This window comes from Notamacropus eugenii, chromosome 2, assembly GCF_028372415.1.
Source record: "Notamacropus eugenii isolate mMacEug1 chromosome 2, mMacEug1.pri_v2, whole genome shotgun sequence".
NCBI lineage: Eukaryota > Metazoa > Chordata > Mammalia > Diprotodontia > Macropodidae > Notamacropus > Notamacropus eugenii.
In genome coordinates, this window is record NC_092873.1 from 486687708 (window position 1) to 486712280 (window position 24573).

The 24573-nt window shown below is 36.6% G+C and overlaps 1 pseudogene; it reads right to left on the reverse strand.

Annotated features, from left to right (window-relative positions):
• Positions 1-24573, reverse strand: part of LOC140523209 (large ribosomal subunit protein eL8 pseudogene) — a 147482-nt pseudogene that overhangs the window by 88893 nt on the left and 34016 nt on the right.

The window sequence follows — 24573 nt, forward strand, 5'->3', positions numbered from 1 at the left end:
GCCTTCTTGAAGAAACAGAAGATAGTTTACTTTCCTGGATGTGAATGTAAAACCTCAGATGTCAAAGAGGGAAACAGCTGTTTTTCCCAAGTCAGTTTTGAAAGTCTGTGAACTTCTCTGTCATGTAAACAGGAAAGGGGACTAAATTAACGTTCTGGAGACATAACTGTGGGAACTGATGTTCGAAATCTACACACGACTCCTTCCCTATTCTCCCTGTTCTTGGGACCTAATTACATGAATTTGATTTCCATAACTTGTGTGCTTTTGCTGTTTATGAGAGCCTCTGTGTTCATGGGGCTGAGGGTATCAAAACTGTAATCTAGAGAAAAGTTCACCATTACCCAGGCATAATTTAGGGATGGTTGGGAGTGGGATGAAAAAAGTCATTGTTTTTATGCTAAAAGTGACATGATGTAGGCTGGAATTTGGTATTCTCATTTGTCTTTGGAGGTGCTTGAGTGACTTCAGAGTAAATCCATTCATTAATGGTCCACAGTCAACTTGGAAGGAGGCCCCCACTGAAATGCCCCAGGGATCTGTTTGACTCTGTGCTGTTATGCATTATCAATAAGTTGGATGAAGACAGAGATAGAATCTCTTTTAAATTTGTAGACAACAGAAACTGGAAGTCTAAGAATCTCCTCCAACCCCCAAAGATATTGATAAGCTGGAAGAGGGATAGGGAACCTATGGCCTCAAATCTGTTCTGTGAACTTTGGATTCAGTCAAAGGGCTGCACTTGAGGACATAGAGGGCCATATGTAGCCTCAAGGCCATAGGTTCCCCAACCTTTAGCCTAATATTGGGCTGTTTATCATAACATCAAACCTAGTAGGGATAAATCTAAAACTCTGACATGGATTAAAGCAAACCCTTCACGTGTAGAAGGCAAAAGAGACATTAGTTTGAAAAAAGTGAGTTTTTGTGGACTACAAATATAATATTTGTTAATAGAGTGATATGATAGACAAAGACAAAGCTGATATGAATTGTCTAACAAGAGGACAGTTTCTAGGAATAAGGAAGGGACGATCTCATGTGATTTTCGCTGGCTCCACTCTCTGAGGGCCTGATGTGCTATATTTTAACTCTCCCACTCCAACAGCATTCTCTAGTACCCTGGAGCTACTGGGGGGTTAGAGTATTCCTTTTCTCTCATACTTTCTCCCTTTTAGGGTCTGATGATTAGCACCCCAGTTCCATCATCACAAAGGATTATTTATTTCAAAGGAATAGTAAAAGTAAACACACATTTTCCCCAATAACTGCGGCAAAAATGTCCCTATACCACCATCCTCTGGAGAGAAGGGTGATTAGGCTGACATTTGAATTCATTTCTTACATAGCATTAGTCACACTGGGGTAGAAGGCTTGAATGTTGGCTGTAACACTCATATTTTATTCTGGGGCTCCCAGATCCCTGAGTCTCCTGAGTCAGTGACTCAATTCTCTTAACATAGGAAAAAAAAGAACAAAACATGACCCTAAACTTTAAGCCCATTTCTTGGGGCTCCCTGGCCTAAAGAAAAGAGAAGAGGGGAGGGAGCCCTCAGGCCTTACCCACCTTACTGTTGTGAGTGAAGGAGTCTTCCACCAAATGATGGGAATGAAAGAAAAAGAGGTAGACTGTATTTAGACAGTTTGTTTTAAAGATTCCAACTACTAGCCCAAAGAAAAAGATTTTTGGTGGATCATTACAGAATATCTTCACTTCAGTTCTCATGTCTCCCAGGTTCCCCAATATCTCTCACGTGAATGGGGCCATCTTACATAATTTAGCATGGGCCACACTTGTACCACACCACTTTTGGTTCATTATATTCATATCTGAGTGCCACAGTTTAGAAAACTGATTGATGAAATTGAGAATACCCAGAGGAAGGCAACCAGGATAGTGAAGGGTCTTTAAGTTTATGTCATGGGGAGGATTCTTCTCCCCAATTAGACTGTGAGCACCTGGTCATCAGGGATAATCTTTTGCCTTTCTTTGTATCCTTCATGTTGCACACAGTGCCTGGCACAAGGAGGTGCTTAATACATTCTATTTTAAGAACGTTTAATTTAAAAAAGAATAGACTGAGGTAGCTGGGTCATGATAGCTGTCTTTAAATATTTGAAAGGCCATCATATGGAAATGGGATTAGATATAGGCAAAGCACATTGACAGCATTAAAGTACCATATAATTGTTGCTTAATCCTAGAGGTCAGAACAAGGAAAAACGGATGAAAGTGATAAAGAAATTTAGGTTTAATGTCAAGGAAAAAGACCCTAACAATTACAGTCACCTAAAAGGGTGTCTTGAGGGAGTAGATTTGCCTTCATTGATGGTTTTCAGCAGGGGTTGGATGGACATTTGTGAGAATTTGGCAGGGGTGGAGGTCATGGGGGGGGAATTGATTGGAGATTTTACTTTCAAATCCAAAATTCTGTAATTTTGTTATTCTGGATGGGTCCATGGCAAAGTAAGATGTTGTGAAAAATATCTCTCCTAATGCCCTGCCACAGTGGTTGAAGTTAATCCTTTGAGCTAAGCTATAATTATTCCATAAATCCTTAAAAAACAAAGAGGTTACCTTTGAGCAGTAATTCATAGATAATCAGAGTTCATGTGTTAATCAAAAGTGTAAGCCCTCATTACCAGAGGGAAGTGCCTTGTAGGAACCTGGTATGTGACAGAAAGATTTTGTTAAGAAGAAAACAACTGGCAAAAGCTCCCAGTGTAGAGGTAGCACCTGAGGAGGGTAATCCTGGTTAGACATATCAAATAGAATCAGAGCATGGAGGGAGCTTAGGGTCATGTAGTTGAAACTTCTTATTTTCTAGGTGAGAGTCAAAGGGTCAAAGATTTGAAATGACTTACTCAAGGCAATGCATGTAGCAAGTGGCCAACATAGGACTTGAACCCCAAAATCCAGCACTAGTTTCCTTCTGAATTGTCCTGTTCAGCCAAGACACAGGATGAGGGCACAGATGCTGCCAGGAATTTATGAGTAGCAACAAAATTATTTTTTGTTCACTTAATTTTTACTAAGCACTATATGGAACTGGTGTACTCTCCTTTCGGGATGGGTGGATGATTGACATTAGACCTGATCTGGAGGTGTCTAGCATTCATCCTTGTAGAAATTCACTCTGAGAAATCCAAGAGAAGTAGAGAATAGTCATTGTCTGGGTTAAATGACTGTATTCTGGAAGTCTAGTGGAAAAAGCCTGTGGCTTTCAAATAGGGAAGAAGCAGTCTTAGTGATTGGAAAATTATTAATCATTAAAATAAATTAAGAAACTCACTAAAGCATATACAACCTTGAAAAAATGATAATCTCTTTCTAGAATATAAACTTGTAAATTTTATATTTTTTTATATTTTTTTTTGCTTTTAACATGTCTAATGATAAGAAATGTGAATGAATTGATATAGTCATATGTCAATTATTCAGAGTTTTTAAAAAAATCACAACAGGCAGCTGCCCTAAACCTTCTTTGTGAATACAAATTCTAAAGCAAAATGTAATTAATTTTAACTTCTCAGTTTTTCTTGTTTCTTGCAGGAAACCTATAATTCTAAACAATGTCCTTGTCAGATCTTCAGACTAGTAAGTTTCAGTGAGCATCTATGTATCCATTTGGGATCCAAGTGAATTTTTCCAGTCTTTCCTAATAATTGATGGGCATTTGGAAATAGTGTTTGAGAGCATCATTGAGAATAAGAGGTTAGCCTGAGAATGAGAGGAATGATTAACATTTTATCCATCATTCTGAGGCTGATTTTAATCTTGGTCTCAAATGGAAATGCTAACAATATCTTACATTTATAGAATGCTTTTTTCTCAGGAAATTGCTTTCATGTGTATTACCTCATTAGATCCTCATGACTGCGTGAATTAGACAGGACAGATATTATTCCCTCTACTTGTCATATCAAAGAACTAGAGGAGAGGTTAAGAAACATCCTAGAAAGTCAGTGGTTGAGATGGGATTAGAATTCAGGGCTCCTGGTGCCTGGTTCAGTGCCATGTCCAATAAAACTTGGTGCATTTAGGAAATAGAGAAACAACTGTCCCTTCCTTCCTTCCTTCCTTCCTTCCTTCCTTCCTTCCTTCCTTCCTTCCTTCCTTCCTTCCTTCCTTCCTTCCTTCCTTCCTTCCTTCCTTCTGACATTTCATGTGGAACTAAATGGGACCTTTGGATTATCATTATTATTATTCATAGTATATTTAAGGTTTGCAGAATGCCTCACTTGTGTTATCTCTTTTGATCCTTATAACAAACTACAAGTTAAATGGCTATTATCTCCATTTTACATATGAAGAAATTGAGACCAAAAGAGGTTAAATGACTTACCCAGGGTGACATAGCTAAATAAGTGTCAAAGGTGGTATTTAAACTCAGATATTGCTGACTCTAAGTCAAGTGCTCTATGTACTGTACTCTCTAACTCTCTTTGGAGTAATATAATCAGACTTCCTTATTTAACAAATGAAGAACCTGTGGCCCAGACCCATGTGACTTACTTGAGGTCATGCAGTCAATAAAGGACATGTTCTAATTTTTAACTCAATTTCCATAACTACAAATTTATCACTGCATCACACTGCCTTTGCTTACTTGGTTCCTTCATACCTTCCTTCATTCCTTCCTTTGTTGCATTCCCCCTTCACTTCCTTCTTCCTTTCTTTCCTTCCTTCCTTCTTTCTTTCCTTTTTTTCTTCCTTTCTTCTACCCACTTTGTCCATCTTGCCGTCTTCCTGTCATTTTTCCCACTTAGTACAGCATCTTCCAATCTGGACTTCCAGAAGAACCTTTCCTCAGTCCCTGGCTAATCTATTCAGTTTTGGAATTTTAATATGGGACTGAGCTCTTTTGACTGGTGAGTGAATGCAAACTTGACTGATCAATTACATCCAGGGTCTCTCAGATCAGAGCAAACCTCATATCTTATCTAACTGCCTACCCAGACCATTGTTCCATTTTCCGGACACATGGAACTTTACACTTTTGCCCCACTCCCTTCTACTTTCCATCTTCTGGGCACAATAGCCAAATCAATGATACTATTGATTTTGGAAAAGAGGGGGAAAAGAAAAAGAACAAGTATTTATTGAGTAGCTACTATGAAACAAGAAATAGGTTTTTCACTTTACAAATATTATCATATTTGAGAGATAACATTGGGGAGAGTAATTGATTGCCTTATTGATCAACTCACCATCCTTTTGACTCCCCAGACCAAATCTCCCATTCCTTTCCTTGCTCTTCTATACAGGTTTTGTTCTTCTATTAGATTACATTTTCTTTGAGGGCAAGAATTTCTGTATTTGAATCCAAAATGCTTAGCACATTGTCTAAAACATAGTAAACCCTTAATTAACATATTTTGTTCTTTTTCATTAATTCAATTATTGCCTTTCTTCCAAATTAATTTAGTACCTATTATTTCGAGCCCTAGATTGAACATTTCTTAATAATGGCTATATTCTTTAAAACACAGAATAGTACTATCATATTGGAAGGAGTCCTGGACCTGGTGTATAGAGAAACCTAACTTTAAAAACTTTTTGGTCTAACATGCTGACCTTAGTTAAGTCACTTAATTATTTGTTGTTCAGTCGTTGTAGTCATGTCTGACTTTTTGTGACCCCATTTGGAGTTTTCTTGGCAAATTCGTTGGAGTGGTTTGCCATTTCCTTCTCCAGCTCATTTTACAGATGAGGAAACAGAGGCAAATGGAGCAAAGCTCCCAGGGCACATAGCTAGTAGGTATCTGAGGCTAGCTTTGACTTCAGGCTACCCACTATGCCACCTAGCTGTTCCACTTAGTTCCATATTTTCAGAGGAACAATTCTATTTATAAAACAGCATTCTGTTGTTGTAAGGAAAGTAATTTGTAAATTCTAAATAAAAACTATTTCAATAGACTCTGCTATTTCACTGATTTGGGAGTTCTTTTCAAACTTATAGATTATAATCCATCCATGGTTTTTCATCCTATGTGAATCTCATTCATGACCTCCCAAAAGTTCACCCCACTGGTTCTACCCAACATGCTGGAAGCCTTCCTTTCTGGCTCCCACCACAGCTAGCAGCAATGGAGCACTCTAGCTATTTACCTGTCATCCTTCATTCTTGCCACATAACCAGCCCATCTTTTCTCACTGCCGCACAATTCCTGTATGATGTGCTTCATTCTCATTCTTCTTTAGTGTTGATCAAGAAGTACAGACATGTGAGATGTTTAACTTTTAGTTCCCCAGATATGGCTAGAGGATCCAATTAATTCAACCAAGATTTAATAAACACATACTAAAAGCAAGGTGATGGAGACACAGAGACAAAAATGGAATGATCTCCGTTCTCAAGAAACTGACATTCTCTTGGGCGATACAAGATGCCCACAGAAAAGAAATATAGACTGTATACAGAGTAAATAGAGAGTGTTTTTGAGATGGGGGATCATGAAAGTCTTCCTATAGGGAGAACATTTAATTAAAACATGAAGAGATATAAGAATTCTACTAGGAAGAAGTTTTATATGTACAAGAGCATTATATGCATGGGAGAATGCCTGTACAAAAGTGCAGAAGCAAGGGATGGGATATGTACAGAGAACATAATTGAGTTGTGTTTGGTTGGAACATAGGATTGTGTAAGCTAGTGGTAAAAGACAGGGAGGTATCTGTATGAAAAGGAAGACTGGGGTTAATCATTTCACTCTTATAAACTCAGTTTCCACAATTATAAAATGGAGGGGAAAACATTGATACATTCTATTTTGCTGGGTTGGGATTTCTAGGTAGCACAGTGGATACAGTGCTGGTCTTAAAGTTTCTGTGAGTTTAAATCTGACCTCAGACACTAGCTATGTGACTCAGAGCAAGTCACTTAACCCTGTTGGCCTCAGTTTCCTCATCTGTAAAATGAGCAGGAAAAGGAAATGGCAAAATAACCCCAAATGTGGTCATGAAGAGTTGGACACAACTGAAAAATGGCTCCACAACAGCAAACCTTTGCAGAGTTATCAGAAAGGCATCTAGTAAACCTTAATGATACACTAAGATATACTATTATTATTAGGGTATTATACCTAGTGTTATGGAAGAATCAAAGATCAATAAGACATAGTCTTTACTCTGAAGGAATTTATTCTCTAGTAGGTTGATAGGACATGTGCACTGATGCCATATAATAGCATGGAGAATAAAATGTATTCTAGGAACTATGTCAAAAAGTTTCACATCCTGATGAGTGAAGTTTTCTTTCATTACTTAAAACCTAACCAGAGGACTTTTGTTGTGAGATCTACTTTGACATAAGAAAAACTGAGAAGTAATTGAACAAACCAATGTCATTTTGAGTAAAGAGCTGGCTACTCTTATCTGCATTGTCCAGTACGTCCATCTGAGAAACTTTAACATTTTCTAGCTTAAGAGAACTGCTTATTAGCACCATGGCATAACAATGTCTCAACACTCCTTTGAGGATGATGATGACTTTAAAGAGCTTGTTACTCCTTGTCCTGATATTGAAGCCAGCTCTCCACTCACTATACAACTCTGTCTCCCTTGTGATTTCTTATGGTACAATTATTTAATTTCATTCATATACTACATTTTTTCATTCATTCTCCAGTTAGTGGGTTCTCACTTTTATAGTTCTTTTCAGATCTAAAGAGCACTGCTGTGAATATTTTGGCATGAATTGATTTTTATAAATTCTCTTTTTCTGTTTTGTACTTTCCTGGGGTCGTAGTTCTTGAAGTAGTATGATGACTTAGTTTTTGTTGTTGTTCTTGTTGTTGCTGTTGCATGATTTTGGTGAAATACGGAATGGTTGGAGCACTTCACAACTCTGCAAACAATGTTTCAATGAGTCTGTCCTCTTTCAGCCTCTCCAGCAATGATTACTTTTATTCTTTATCATCTTTGACAACTGGCATAGCATGAGGCAAAACCTGGTTTGCTTAGATTTGCATTTCTTTAACCATTGATGTCTCATGTCCGATTAAAAGTTTATGATTTTTCTTTCCGAGAAGTGTTCACATTCTTTGATCTCTAGTCTACTGGGCTATGACTCTTGCTCCATATTTATATCAATTCCCTATATATGCTGCATGTTGGGCTCTAGAAATATTTGATATAAATATTGTTTCTTCTTTATTTTTCCATCCAAATTCTGTTTTCATTGATTTTGTTTACATAGATATTTCATTTTATTTAACTTAGTAACATTTCCAATTTTACCTTTTGATCTCCTCAATACCTTTTGATCTCCTCAATCCCTTGTGATGTTAAGAATTTCTCCCTCCAGCCATAGTTGTGAAAAAGCACGTGATTTCATTCTCTCCTTAATTTCCTTTTTCCAAGTATAGAAATGTTTGGTTGTCTTAAGAGCCAGGAAGACCTGGCTACAAGTCCTGGCTCTCACACATGTGTAACCATAGAGAAACACTTTAAGCTCTCAATGCCTCAGGCAGTTCTGTAAAACTAGAAGTTAAAGAGAAGTTGATGCATTCCATTGACTGATGATATTTCCACCACACAAGGAATGGATGTCAATGAAATCAAAGTTACTTGCTTTTTTGGAAAACAAAAAATGTCATTAGAAAACAATAACAGCTTCATTTTTTTATATTGCTGTAAGATTTAGAAAGCATCTGGTTCATCAATTCAGTGGCTATTTCTAGAAATCACAAGAAAATTCCCTAGATTTTTACCCTTTGCAATTTTTTGAGACAGATAATATTATGGGGAGATTACTGGATGGAGTCAGGAAGACATGAATTCAATTTCTTCCTCAAACAGTTACTCAAAAGTCACTTAACTGATCTTTAGTTCCCTCATTTTCATAATCAAGATAATAATGATATTTACCTCATAGGGCTGTATATTTTGCTTTGCAAAACTTTAAACTTTATATAAGTGCTAGTTATTATTCTAATAAATTTTAAGGGATTGGACTAAACTATCTTGGTCCCCAATGAACTATGTTGAACTTATCCTTGCATTCATTCATTCATTCATTCAACAAGCATATATTAAACATAGTTACATCTCTATTGTTTTTACTATAGTATGTTGTGTGAGGTGCTAGGGCATAAAATGGAAATAAGCTTGGCATCAGGGTCAGTAAACTCTGGGCTTAAGACCTACATATATATACATATTTGTGTCAAATGATCATCATCTCTGGGGCAGGGTAGAGGAGGGAAGAAAAATATTTACATGATAACTTTGTTATATATTTAAAAGGAATAGTAAGTGATACATAATAAATTTGTAGTTTCATGTGTAATTATCTTTTTATTATCCTATATTATGAAAATGCTTTTTTATTCCATAAATTAAAAAATAAAATAAATATTTTTTCAAAAGAGACCTTCTTCTGACATAACCTGATTGTATGATTCTCCATAAGGTTCTTTACCCTTTAGTGCCTTAGATCAGTGGTATAGAAATGTTGACCCCTAAATTGTACAGCAGGATCCTTGTAGATGCTCATTAACTTAGAAAGCCACATATTATTTTTATCATATTTCTACTTATTTTGTTAAATATTTCCCAAATACATTTTAATCTGGCTTTGTAGGCTGCCTGTGACTCAGGCAAGTGTTTCACTCTTCTGCCTTAGACTACTCCCTAAGACAGGGGTGAGGAATCTTCATTTCCCACAAGGACTTCCTTGAACTTCTTGCCTAAATTTGGATGAAAAAATAAGCAAAAATGTGTTCCAAACTTTGTTAGACAAAGGCAAACTCCTCCCACCCCCCAAAAAGTCCATACCCTCAAGGAAGTTATATTTAATGGAATATAAATGTATAGGAAAGACTGCTAAATCTAAGGGTGAACTATCATTTTTAATTATTTCAATTAGTCTCCAACAAAGCTAGGTGGTGCTACAGTAAATAGAGAATTGGGCGTGGATTTAAGAAGACTCATCTTTCTTAATTCTATTCTATCATTAGACACTTACTAGCTGTGTGACCTGGGCAAGTCACTTAGCCCTGTTTGCCTCAGTTTTCTCATGTATAAAATGAACTGGAGAAGGAAATGGCAAACCACTCCAGTATCTCTGCCGAGACAATCCCAAATGGGGTCAGATACAAGTAAAACAACTGAACAACACCAAAAAAAATCACCCAGAAATTCTTGTTTTCCCTTTAAATTTCCCTTGTATTTGACTATCTGTTGGTCTTCCTCTTCTGTGAGGTACTTAAAACTGTATGCAAAGGACTCCCCAAAGGCTTTGTGCTGGAGAACTCTGTCTAGTATACAAGTAGAGTTAATTAGGTGAGGCAAACAGAATGCATAGATTAGCATAAAGTACAGTTAACCATGTCTGTCATATGTTCTACTGTATTTTCTTACTGAAGATGGAGAAATGATTACAGAGTAACTTCCTGTTCTACTTTGGCTATAACTTACATAAGAGCTGGTACACTTGAATGATGCTAATAGCCTGAGACAGACTTTCAGAATTAATGAAAGCTGTAGTTCAGAATTACACACCTAATTCCTTAGTACAATAGAAATCAGTAGGATAATATTAGAGGGTAGTCACATACTTCACCTGGGTTTGGTCCCATTTCTCAAGGTTACCCCAAGCACTAAAATGCTACTTAGATATTATTTCCTAGTTAGACACACTATTTCAGTGAAATTGATTTTTCATGGATTATCTTCTATTGTGAGTCAATCACAGTTGTGTGTTGCTATGCAATTACTAAGGTGGTTTGATTGAAAAAGATGTCTAATATTACAGTTTGGAATGGGCAATTTGTAGTAGATTTCAAAAATACACACAACTATATATATATATGTATTTTGCATGTGGGGTATTTTCTGTAATTTATTCAAAAATTTGCATTGAATACCTGATTAACACAGACATAGTCCAGGGACTTCATGTTCCAGCTTCTGTGGGTGCGTTTGGTGTCCTTGTCTATTGTATTCTCTCTGAATTCACCTTCCAATTATACTATCCCTCCTGGCAATAATAAAGTCCAACATTTATATATAAGGTTGGCAAAACACTATATATTAAACTAATTTGAATGGGAGGCATCATGGTGCAGTTGAATGGAGTATTGAACCTTGAGTGTAAGGACCTCAATTTCAGTGTGTGCTCTCCTATTTGTTACCTGAATGACAGGAGACAAGTCACATTTATTTCTCTGGGAATCAGCTTCCTCATCTATAAAATGAGGGAGTTAGAATATATGACCTCTAAAATTTCTTTCCAGCTTTGAACCTCAAAATAGCTTTGCCAGGTAAATACTACTATTGTCCTCATTTTATAGATGAGGAAACTGAGGCTTGGAAGAATTGATTGACTTGTGCAGGGTCACTCTGGATTCTGAATCAGGTATGCTGCTCTATTGTTTTTTTTCAATAAAATTCCAAACGTAAGAATAATATCAGCATGAAGGCAGTGGCATAAGTGGCAGTAGAGGTTGAAAAGGAAACTTTAAATTAGGGATTTTTAATTTTTTGTACCATGGATCTCTTCGGAAGAATGAGAAAAACCTTTGGATTCACTTCCTGAATAAGACTATCAAATGTTCAAAACTAAAGTAGGATGATAATACAAAGAAAACAATTATCAGTATCAACTGAAGGAGTTTATCAATCTATCTATCATCTTCATATTTCTTTCCTCTCTCTCTCTTACACACACACACACACACACACACACACACACACACACACACACACACACACACTTATTTAGGCCAAGAATCTCTGCTTTCAAAGTATAATTTTATTTCTGGGTCTTTTTTTAAAAGTGCTTTTACCTCAGATCAGCAGCATAGAAACTCCTAGAGGCCAAGGACCAGTTTTGTTTTGGATCCACATTTCCTAGCAAACAATCAGTGCTCAATAGATGCTTGCTGAATTGAATTGAAATGATCCTGTATAATACATACTTGAAGATGCACCCATCTTTCCAGGAATGTTCCTTCTCACTAATGTTTAAATGAGTAGTTTTTCAATATTTTTCAACTATTAATATTTTTCTGTTTGAATTTGGCATTCTACTCCCTTAATACCCTGCTTTTGGCAAGCTTTCTTCCTGGTCTGAAGTGTTCTCTTTCCTTACTTCTGAATGGAATGGAAGGAATTGTAATGTGTATTGAGTCAGGATGTAGGAAATCACTTAAAATACTTGAACTAGGAACAAACAAATAATTTTATTATCATAATAAAAGTCAGTGTGTTATTGTGGCTTATGATGGATTCATTGTTAGTAAAAACTTGGTTAAATAAGTGACCTTTAGTTTGCTGTGATTCCATTCTAAATCATTTAACCTCTCTGAATCCTACTTTCTTTAATCTCTAAAATACAAATGATACAATTTATAGTAACTACCTCATCATGTTGTTGTTAAGCTTGAATGACTTCATGTAGATAATGAGTTTTGCAAAACCTAAAGTGCTAGAAATGCCAGTCATTGTTACAGGCTTAACTAAATTTATCACCAGATTGACTCCAGGATAACGACTTTTTTCATTCACATCAAATCATTTTGAATGAGGAATTATAGAGAAATGGAATCATGGATATTGATAGAGAAATATATGAGTGAAAATGATGATGGCCTGGTCATGTGTTAATAATGAGGAACTCCCATTGGATAGCCCCTTTGCTGATTTGTATCTTCTCCATATTGAGACAGCAAGGAATGTCCCCAAAATATTGAGTCTAACCCTTCTGGCAAACTGATGGAGGGAACATAAGATCATTCATATAGAATAAGAAGGGATGTTGGAAGTCATCAAATTTAATCTCCTCCTTTTTCAGATGAGGAAGCTGAAGACCTCAGCAATTAAATGACATGCCCAGTCATGTAGCTAAAATGGGATTTGAAGCCAAGACTTCCTGATTCTTATTGCATTGTCCTTGATTCGGCGAAATGTGGAGTTGGATGACTAGCCACACATGCGTTGTGATCTGCCTTGTTGGCTATAGAATGAACATTGATGAGATCATTGAATCATTAGAGTACTTTAGTACTGAGTATCAACTGAGCATACCTTATACCAAGATGTGGAAGGTGGTGGTGAAGAGGAGTGAGTACCCAAACTAGTGAAATCATATACCCTTGATAATTCAAAGTGTCATTGAGTCATTGCTAACACTGGGAAAAGGTTTTCAAAGAAAATAGTGTCTTTGGTGTAATGATCTTTGGTCAGATTTGGTGTATAGTCAGCTGAATCTGATAGGATTATCAGCAAAATTTGATCACGTATATCATCTACACAGTGCTAGGCACTAGGTAATGTACAAAGAAATAAGAGATAAGGTCCTTGCTCTTAAGGAGTTTTCAAGCTAGATAAGGGAGTTAAAGAAATACAACACACAGAGGAAAGATTTCATAGGACCATAACTTTAGACCTGGAAGGGACATCATAGACTACCTAGTTCAAACCCCTTTATTTTTATAAATAAATAAATTGAACCTCAGGGACTCTAAATGGCTTATCAAGAGTCATGCACGCAGTTAGCACCAGAATCATGTCTTCTCACTCCTGAATCAGTCATCTTTCTAATATATAACATTTCTAATTCAATAGTAATAGCAAATTACAAATATTTGCTGAACCATATAGAAATATGTAAAGAGGCTAATATACAATATAAATATAGAAATTAGCAAAAGAACTTAGTGACTTATGACTTAACTCAACTCATTTGATTATTTTTTCTTCTAATAGTATTGTCTTTTTACCCAATTACATGTAAAGAAAATTTTTAACATTCTTTCTTTTAAATATTATTGCATTTTTCCCCAGTTACAAGTCAAAAAAATTTCATATTCATTTTTACAGTTTTAAGTTCCAAATTTTTCTTTGTCCCTCACTCCACTCCCCTTTTCTGTAAATGGCAGGGAGTTTGATATAGTTTATACATGTGTTATCATGTAAAATATTGCCAAATTAGTTGCAATTGTGAAAAAAAAACACATCAAAAAGAAAAAGGAAAAAAAAAGGAAAAAGGAAAAAAATATGAGAAAGAATAAAGTAAGTGAAAAACTATGTTTCAATCTACATTCAGAGTCCATCAGCAATTTATCAAGATAGCAATAACATTTTCCTTTATGTATACTTTGCACTTGTCATGGAGGATTGTGTTGCTGAGAATTAGAAATACCCTTGAGGTTTTCCACATTGTCTTCCATTTTTTCATTCTTTTAAATTTGTTTGATAGCTTCCACTTGCCCAGTTCTAACTTTTAACATGTTATTCTCAATTAGATTTATACTTTCCTTTCTATTTGGTCAATTGTATTTTTTTAAGGAGCTGTCTTCTTCAGTGGATTTTTGTATCTACTTTTACATTTAGCCAATTCTACTTTTTAAGCAGTTTTCCAAACTGTTAGCTCATTTTTCATAATTCTCTTGCATCACTCTCATTTCTCTTCCCACTTTTTCATCAATCTCTCATATAAGATTTTTAAACTCCTTTTTGAGCTCTTCTATAAGTACTTTCTGGGTTTGAGATCATTTTCCATTTTACTTTGGGGTTTTGTTGGGACATTTTTGTCCTCTTCTGAATTGGTGTCTTGGTCTTCCTTGTCACCATCATAACTTTGTATGGTCAGATACTTTTTGTGTTGCTTTATGCTCATCTTTTTTTGTGGGGGAGGTCTTTTTTTTTAATTGAATGCTTACTATGTACCAAGTCCTGTGCTAAGTCCTTTACAAATTGAATCTTATATGAGCCTCACAAAAATCCTGGGAGTTAGGTGCCATCATTATCCCCTTTTAACAATTGACAAAACTAAGGCAGAGGTTGAATGACTTAGCCAAGGCCACACAGCTATTGAGTGGATTTAAATTCAGGTCTTTTTGATTCGAGGCCCAATGCTCTTATCTACTGTGCTGAGTAACTGTCTCTAGGAGGACATAAGTTAGAGACGTTATCAAGATAGAAATGACAAGATATACAAGAGAGATGAAGTAAGAGAGAAAACGAAGTCAAGGAGAATACCTAGAATGCCAGTCTGAGTGACAGGGATAATAGCACCCTTGGCAGTAATGGAGAATTTTGGAAGAAGAAAGGATTTTGGGGAAAAGACAATATCTTCTGTTTTGGACATGTCAGTAGTCAGCTAATGATATGAGACTGGAGGTCAGAAGAGAAGCTAGGATTGGATAAGTGGATCTAAGAATTATTTGCAATTACATAATGGGCATCTACTTGTTTCATGTCTTTGTAGTTTAGAACTTGAAGAGCTTGCCTTTCCAGTGAGGAGGATCTGTGTGTGTGTGTGTGTGTGTGTGGGTGTGGGTGTGCTCATAATATTATATGCATTATCAGACATAGTCATTTTGTCTTTTTTTTTTTTTATAAGGGAGGGTTCCATGGCCATTGTGGTACTTTGGGAAATAATTATTCAAAAGCAAAACATATCAATAAATGCCTTTTTAATACATCTACATACATACATGCATATTTAGGTGGAGAAACTATAGTCTGATACACCAATAAAACACAAATAAGACAACCATATATGCAGTATTCATGATAAATAGTTTTGGAGAGTTATTAAACAAAACCCTATCTATGTCTTAGCAGGGGAAGGCCATTAGCAGACTGAAGAAGACTTTACAGAAGAGATGGAATTATAAGTAGAGAGAACAGCATATATAAGCAATTGAAACAGGAGACTACAGGTTTCATTCAGGGATCCAATCTGACTGAAGCAGAATTCATTATAAGAAATATGAAATGGAGAAGGAAAAGTAGAATAGTGTTAGATTGTGGAGAACATTGAATACATGGTAAAAGAGTTAAAACTTTCCTCAGTGGGCAAAAGGAGAGCCACTCAAGACTTTTGAACAAAGGAGTGTCTGATTGACATAATGGTCAAAGGATATGAATGGGTAGTTTTCAGAGGAAGAAATTAAAGTTATCTACAGTCATATGAAAAAATACTCTAAATCACTATTGATTAGAGAAATGCAAATCAAAACAATTCTGAGGTACCACATCACACCTATCAGACAAAACAGAAAGATGATAAATGTTGGAGAAGATATGGGAGAGTTGGAACACTACTTCATTGTTGGTGGAGCTGTGAGGTCATCCAACCATTCTAGACAGCAATTTGAAACTATGCCCAAAAGACTACAAAAATGGCCATACCCTTTGAGCCAGCAATACCACTTCTGGGACTTTATCCCAAAGAGATCATTAAAAAGGGAAAAGCTCTCACATGTACAAAAATGTTTATAGCAGCTTTCTTTGTAGCAGACAAGAACTGGAAATCGAGGGAATGCCCATCAATTGGGGAATGGCTGAACAAGTTGTGGTATATGAATGCAATAAAATACTATTGTGCTATAAGAAATGATGAACAGGAGGACTTCAGAGAAGCCTGGAAAGACTTTTATGAACTGATGCTGAGTGAAATGAGCAGAACCAGGAGAACATTATATACAGTAACAGTCACAGTGTGCAAGGATCTAAAATATTCTGAAGGACTCATGATGCAAAATGCTATCCACATCCAGAGAAAGAACTATGGAATTGGAATGCAGAATGAAGCAGACTATTTTCTCTTATGTTATGTTATGCTTTGTTTGGGGTTTTCTTATGGTTTTTCCCATTCGTTTTAAATCTTCTATGCAACATGACTAATGTGGAAATGTGTTTAATGAGAATGTATTTGTAGAAGTTATATAAGATTGCATGCTGTCTCCAGGAGGGAAGGGGAGAAAATTTAAGACTCATATAAGTGATTGTTGAAAACCAAAAACAAATAAATTAATTAAAAAAATAAAAATGAACAAAGGAGTGACATTAGCTAAATGTATGCACAAGGAATCATGATCATCTGGCAGTGAAATGAAGGATAGAATTTTCAGGAAGAGAAAGAGAAGGCCTATTAGAAGGTCACTGAAATTGTCGATATGGGTTGGACTAATGCAGTGTCAGTAGAAATGAGTGGTGGAAGTTCAGATGGAAAAGATTAGGAGGTAGAAGGGATAAGACAGTAACTTGTTGGAGAGGAGATGTGAAGAAGATTAAGAAAAATCAAAGATACTCTGAAGGTGATGATCTCCAAAGTGAAGGTGAGGGATGGGCCTTAGATTATAGACTGAAAGCTGGAAAAGACTTTGGAATTGCTTTAGTCCAATCCTCTTGTTTTACAAAGGGAGTTACTGAGGCACAGAGTGGTGAAGCTTTTTGCCCAAGGTCACATTGGGAGTGACAGAGGAGGATTCAAATCTAGGTCCTTTGAATTACAACTTGACCTTCTTTTGGTGGTATTGTGTGCCTCTTAAATAAGTAAAAATTTAGAGGATAATAAACTCCATTTCAGCAGACTAGTAATCTTAGGAGATTTTGAAGGCTTCTATCATCAAAATAGCTTGGTTCCATTTATAGACAAACGTTAGATGCCACTAGACCTGGTGTTCTGGCTCTGAATGAGGGTGATTTCACAGATATCACAGAATTTTAAAACAGGGAAGGATCTCACAAATCATCAGTTTGCAAGGAAGGAAACAGATATCTGTTCAGTGTAAGACTGTACCAAGGCCAGGGGTATAGCTGAGTGAGGTCTAGAAGGAAAGTAATCTGGGTGGAAAGAGTCAATAAGCCTTTATTAAGTACTTACTATGTGACAAGCATGGCACTTAAGCAAACAAAGGCAAAAACAGTCCCTTCCCTCCAGGAGCATATGATTTAATGGGAAGACAACATCAAAACTCTTAAACCATATACAGAAAAGAGATTATCTGAGAGAGGAAGGGATTAGCAGCTGGGGTAGGAAGGGGTAGGACTGTGTAAGACCTTCTACAGAAAGGCAGGACTTGAGCTGAAGAAAGCTAGGGAAGATAAGAGGTAGAGATGAGGGGGGAAATTGTTTCAGGGAAGGGAAAAGCAACCAGTGCAATGGCACTGAGACAAGGAGGTGGCATCCTATTTGAGGAGCCACAAGCAGGCCAAGGTCATTAGACTGTACACTGTGGAGGGAAATAAAATATTAGAAGACTGAAGAGGCAGAAAGGGCCCAAGGCCTTTTTCTTTGCCCAGCAGAGGAATTTATATTTGATCTGGGTGGGAGGTAATAGGAATCCACTAAATCTCATTGACATGGTTAGACCTATACTTTAGAAAAACTATTTTGACAACTGACTCTGAATTGAAGTGTGGAGCAACTGGAGGTGAAGAGATCTCTTAGAAGGTTATTGCAGTAGCCTGGATGAGGGGTAATGAGGGCTTGAACTAAGGTGGTGACCATGGGATTGAAGGGAAGGACATACACAGAGAGTGGATGTGATGTTGTGAAAGTACAAATGGAAGTTTGATAGTGGAGTAAACTTGTGGGGTTAGGGTGAGGAGTGGGAGATAGCATTGAGTTTGTAAACTGGGGTGACTGGAGAGGATGTTCTGCATAGTAATAGGAAAGAATATGTCAGTTTAAGACTAGATTTTATTTTGTTTTAAATTTTATTTTCTTTATATTTTTATGTGTATATGCACATGCCTGTATTCACACATGTATGTTGACATGTTGTTTACCCATTAGAAAGTAAACTTTTTTAGGGGATAAATTTTTTCATTCTTTGCATTTTTATTCCTTAGATACTTGATAAATGCTTACTGATTAATTGATTTTTGATTTCAGGTTAAACTGGAGAATTTGTTACTTATTTACTGTATCTTTCAGAGGAGAGAGAGGGAGACAGAGAGAGAGAGAAACATACAGAGAGAGAGAAAGAGAGTATATGTGTGCATTTATATGTACACATATGCACACATAAATACATGTATGTGTGCACACATTTATCCATTTATTTACATATATACCCAAGTACATATTATTTTTTCTTTTTGTTAGTAATATATTTTTGTTTAGCAAATACAAACTTACTTAGTGGAGTTTTAATTTCCTGGGTCTTAGCAATCAAGAAAAAGCTCACTAATAGGGGGTTGCTCTATTTGATGGTTTTTTGTACAGTGACAAGCACCCAGTGGTTCATCTTTCATTGATGAAGAAGACCAAGCCATCAGAGAAATAGTGACATGACTTGCACTTGACTTTGTTTTGAGTGAGGGAGGGCTGTGCAGGTCACCAGTCTCACTTCTCCTCCAGAGCCATCTGGATCTAGTGACCAGATATTCATCAGGATGACTGGAGATGACCTAGGATGAGGCAATTGGGGTTAAGTGATTTGCCCAAGGTCACACACTAGTGAGTGTCAAGTGTCTGAAGGGAGATTTGAACTCAGGTCCTCCTGACTCCTGCACTGGTGCTCTATCCACTGCACCACCCAGCTGTCCCCTAGCTGCACACAGTAGCCACTTACTAATTACTTGAGCATTGACTGATGGCAGTAATAATTCCGTTGCTAAGAATGGCTTAAAACACACTTTCCTCCCAACACCTTTGTGGGAAGGAATGGTTCCACAATGGTGACAACACTGGTTTTGAAGTTAGAGTAGCTGATTAGATAGATCACCTCCCTTCCAGGGTTGTTGTGAAGACTGAATGAGATAATATTTGTCAAGTGACATAGGAACATAGTAGGTGCTTCATATATGCTTGTTCCTTTCCCCTTCTCTTTCTTTCCTTATTCAACTTTGGCCCCTTTACCTCCTTATGCCGCAGTTTCTTCATCTGTAAAATGATGGAAGGGAGATGGAGAGAAACAATTTATAAGGTCAAATCTAGGTTTAAATTCTTTGACATATATAGGACAATTATCATTCTCATTTTACAAATGAGAGCAAAATGAGTCTTTAAAAAGTTAGCTGCCTTTAGGATAGTTACTTAGCTTATATCAAATGACCAGAGTCAAATATCCTGATTCCAACCCAGGAATCTTACTATTGTACTTCACTGCCTGAAAATGATACACGGATTTCTGTGAGAGGTACGCTTATGGTTGACAGCAATACAAGTAGTATTTATTAAGCATCTCCTGCATGGTAGGCTCTTAGTGACCCCATGGACCAAAATATGCCAGGCCCATTTATCCCCCACTGGGGATTTCTTTTTCATTATCATCATCTTTATCATAACAACAGAAATAAACATTTATTGAAGGCCAGGATGTACAGGGAATTTTGCCAAGTATTGGCTATGGATAGGTATGAACCATATTCCCTGCCCTAGAGGAATTTGTGATTCAGATCTGTGTGCAGTGACTAGAGTGTAAAAGGATGAAATGAGGATGATGTCTGCTCCATTTACCTCTCAGGGAGGATAACAGAAGATGAATCATATTAGAGTGCCCTGACTTAGAAAAGCATTGACTCAATGAAATTCTGCATGGACCAGATAATCTCCCCAGGTCTGCCAGTGATGTCATTTTGTTTGCAAACCCTATGCTTTGTCTGTCCTTCATTTTTTGTTTATTTATTTATTTTTTGCTATTACATTTATAATGTGAAATCCTGAAAATTCTAGGTCTACATGGTAAAAATAGAGTTGTGCTCTCTCTCTCTCTCTCTCTCTCTCTCTCTCTCTCTTCTCGCTCTCGCTCTCGCTCTCGCTCTCTCTCTTTCTCTCTCTCTGCAAGTATTTCATTGGCCCTAGAAATTAAAGTAAAATCAAACAGCTATATGTAACGTATCAAGTTCTTATCCATAAAACTAGAGGAAGTAGAGTCAGAATAATTCAATTTCATAGACCATTTTCTCTGATCCAAGCACATATATTATTCTTTGTGGTTTTATCTCCCACGCCTGGCACAGTACTTGGCACAACGGGGGCATATGATATGTACTGGTTGGTTGGTTGTTTGATTTCTAACTAGTAAGCCCTTCTACAATGATTGCTGGCATCACGGGCCTGTGGAGTGGGCAGCATGAGTCTAGGCAGCTTCTTGAGGCAATATAGTCTTCTTCTGAACTGCTTTAATTAATCTGCAGGTGTTTCCTTGCTTCAAGTCTAAATGTGCTTCTTTAGAACATGAACATACTACTTGCTGTGTCCATTACTGACTGTGATTTTTTGAAATATGCTGAAAAAACAGCAACCCATAAGCAAAAAGAAAACCCAGTTCCCTGTACCTCCTGCACTTTTATCAAGCTATGCTGCCCATATCTTACATTTATATAAATGATTTTTTTTTAACCTAAGTACAAGATTTCATGTTTGCAATGCTTTGGCCTACTTCTTCCTGTTAACAGGTCCCATGTCATTGTTCCAAGCCTCTATGGATCTTAAGGTTTAAAAAAATTTCTTGAATAAGTTTCTTATTGACAGACCATGTTCCTCTCCTATAATTTCAGGTGCTTCCTTTCAACATACTGCAAAGGGCTATTTGGGTCTGAGGCACCATATTTAAACTAACCCCAAGGTCCTTTAGGTTGGTGGTATCAAACTCAAAAAGAAATGAGGGCCAGTAAACTGCACATAAGTATCCCTGGATGCTGCATATTTCCTTAGAATAATCTCCCATACATACATATATATGTATATATATATATATATATATATATATATATCTTGTATATGTATATATGTATATGTATATGTACGCATATGTATGTATGTATATGTCATCATTATTTGCCCTTCTTTCTCAAAGAAGGCCATGACATCAGGAAGGAGAAGTCATGACTTGCAAGTGAATTGGTTTTAAGTGAGGGAGAGCTAAGGAAAATCACCAACTGTGTGTGTATGTTTGTATGTGTATATATACATACATACATGCACTTACATGTATATATGTATATATTTGTTAATACACCAACACATTAAAATTAGACAGGAGCTATATTTTTTTCTGGTTCAAGTCATAATGAGTAGTATTGTGGACTACATGTTTGACACCTTTGTTTAGGTAATGTTACATAAATGAAATGATTAGGTGAAAAAAGGAGAAAAAATCAGCAGATTTTAAAAATGTATCACCTTCCAATTCAAATCCTTTGTTATAAAATTCACACTCAATTATATGGAATAAACTTAGTCTTTGAGCAATACCACATATTTCTATTCAATTTCATCCTATTAAATTTGGATCATTGTCCTAGCCAGTGAAGACTTTCTTGGATACTAACGCTTGTCTGTCATCCAATGTCAGATACTCCTGTAAATTTAATGAGTCTCCCATTTTTATGCCTTTATCCAAATCAACATAAAAATACTGGCCAGCCCCTGGCTAAGAAGAAATCCTTAGACTAGTCCCACCGAAGACCCTTCTCCTAGTAGAAAATGATTCATTGTTAACTATCCTTTGGGTCTTGGTACTTAGGTACTTGACAAGTTTTAACTTTGCACACTAATTTGACCATTTATTCTTCCAATGTATCTTCAAAGATAGTGACTTTCTCAGATTGCTAAAATTCCAGTAAACTGTGACCACAACATTCTACTCTTCTACCAGTTTCAAAATTCTATAAAAAGAAGGAAGTTTTTTGATTAATAAAATTAGCTGAGCAATACTTATTCTTGATCAAAATGTATTAAAGTTTCATGATTCCTGCTTCCTTTAGAGGGTTGATTCAATTTAATGAGCATTCTTTCATCACCTACCTTGTGTAAGGCAGTGTGCTAGGTCCTGAATGACCAAGAGAAGAGGGTTGGAATATATTTTGCCTTCCAGAAATTTATATTCTCCCATTCAACTTTTTAAGAGAGTAAAGTAAAAAAAAAAACCATTTAAATAAAAGAATGACCACTAACAAATAGGAAAATCAGGAAAGGCTTCCCATAGGAGATGGTCTCTGAATTGATTCTCAGAGGCAGGCCTAAGGAGAGGAGGCCAATCCAGGTGAATATTGCCTACGTAGAGGTGCAAAGGAAGGAGATAGACTGCTAGTTGCAGGGAACAGAGGTTCTCCTGTTTGACTGAAAAAGAGAGGATATAAAAGTAGTAACATGAAATAAATCTGTAAAGGTAGGTTGGAATCAGATTGTAAAGGACTTTAATGACAAATTAAAGAGTGTATTTTTTTTTAAAGACAATAGAAGGCCCCTGGGATCTTCTTGAGTAAGGGTAGGCCATGATCATGCTGTACTAATTGGAGAGCAGAATTAAATGCATTTAATAATATGCTCTAGAACTCTGGCAAAAACAAAAGTAAAAATCCTAGAACATTGATTAAATACTCTACTCTCATTAATTTCTTGAAATTCAAGATGGCACTTGCTCTTCTCAGAAAGAGTAATCAAGTAAGGATACAAGAAAATTTTGAACATTAATTGTGAGCTCCCATCCGAGTTGCAGAATTTCAAATGCTTAAAGTATGTACTCCTTTCTTCCTGGTCTTTCCTTCTCTCCTCTCAGAATAGCCACATCCAAATACTCTCCCTGACATTCCTCTCTGTTTTGAAAGGTTGCCTTCTGCTTGCAGTGTTTGGGCTCAGAATTGGTCATTAGGGACTGACTTTCTAGGAGGTGAAAACTAAAAAAGATTCAAAAAGTAACCTCTGGGAAAGAAAGAGTGAGACAATGAACAAATCAATAAGCACTTAGGATGTCTCTGCTATGTGCCAGACAGTATGGTAGGCAATGAAAATGTAGAGACAGAAATGAAAGAAAACCTGCCCTCAAGGAGCTTATGTTATAATCATGGAAATGAAGTGTGTGTGTATATGTGTGTGTGCATGTGTGTATGTGTAAGAGGACCAGTGACATCACAGGATGATGTCTTGACTTGAGAATGAATTGAATTTAACTGAGGTAGGGTTGTCCAGCATTCTCAGTCTCACTTTCTCTTCCAGTTATTGAACTCCAGTGGCAAGATAAAAGTCAAGAGGACTGGTGATGGCCCAGGATACAGTGGGTGTCCTTGGTGTCTTTGATGTCTAACCAAGCTCTAAGCACTCCACAGAATCTACTTTTGCTGCCTTCATGTTCTTTATAATAAATTGTCCTCATTTTTGTGAAATTTTCACATGCTTGGAGTAGACATCCCCCTAATTCACTGATGGATTTGAGATCCGTTATTTACTCTCAATCTGGTTTAGCCTGATTACAAAAATGGTTTTACCAGGGTGTGGCCATTGAACATGCTACAAGTCCTTGGAGTCACAGGTTTGTAAGAGTTATGGGACAGATGGATATCAAAGGTAAATGAACAACCCTGAAAAGGGCTCAGCAAGCCCTCTCACCAGAGGTGTTAGCACTCCATGAACACCGTATATACCCCATAAAAGTGTATACGGTATATAAACATATATGCATACAATATCACAATAATAATATTGTACAGATTCATTAACATAATTGTATAGTATCACATATTATACATACATATAACAATTAATAACAATAATTATATTATTAATTCTAATATAATTTTAAAAAATAACAACATAGAATGACAAGAGTAGTTTGGGGTGGGAGAACATAAGCAAAACTGTGGATCAGGCAAGGCTTCATGTAGAAGATGGAACTTGAGCTGAATATTAAAGGGACCTAAAGATCCAGTTATGGGATACAGTTAGAGGAAAGGCATGGAGACTAGATGTGAGCGATGATCTCTGAGGATCTCTCAGGAGTGAAGCCTCCTCAAGGAGTTAATTATTTCTTGTGCTGTTGAAACATTTGCAGCAGGTTGACATTGTAGAAGAAATGTTTCAACATATCCTGTACTTTCCCAGA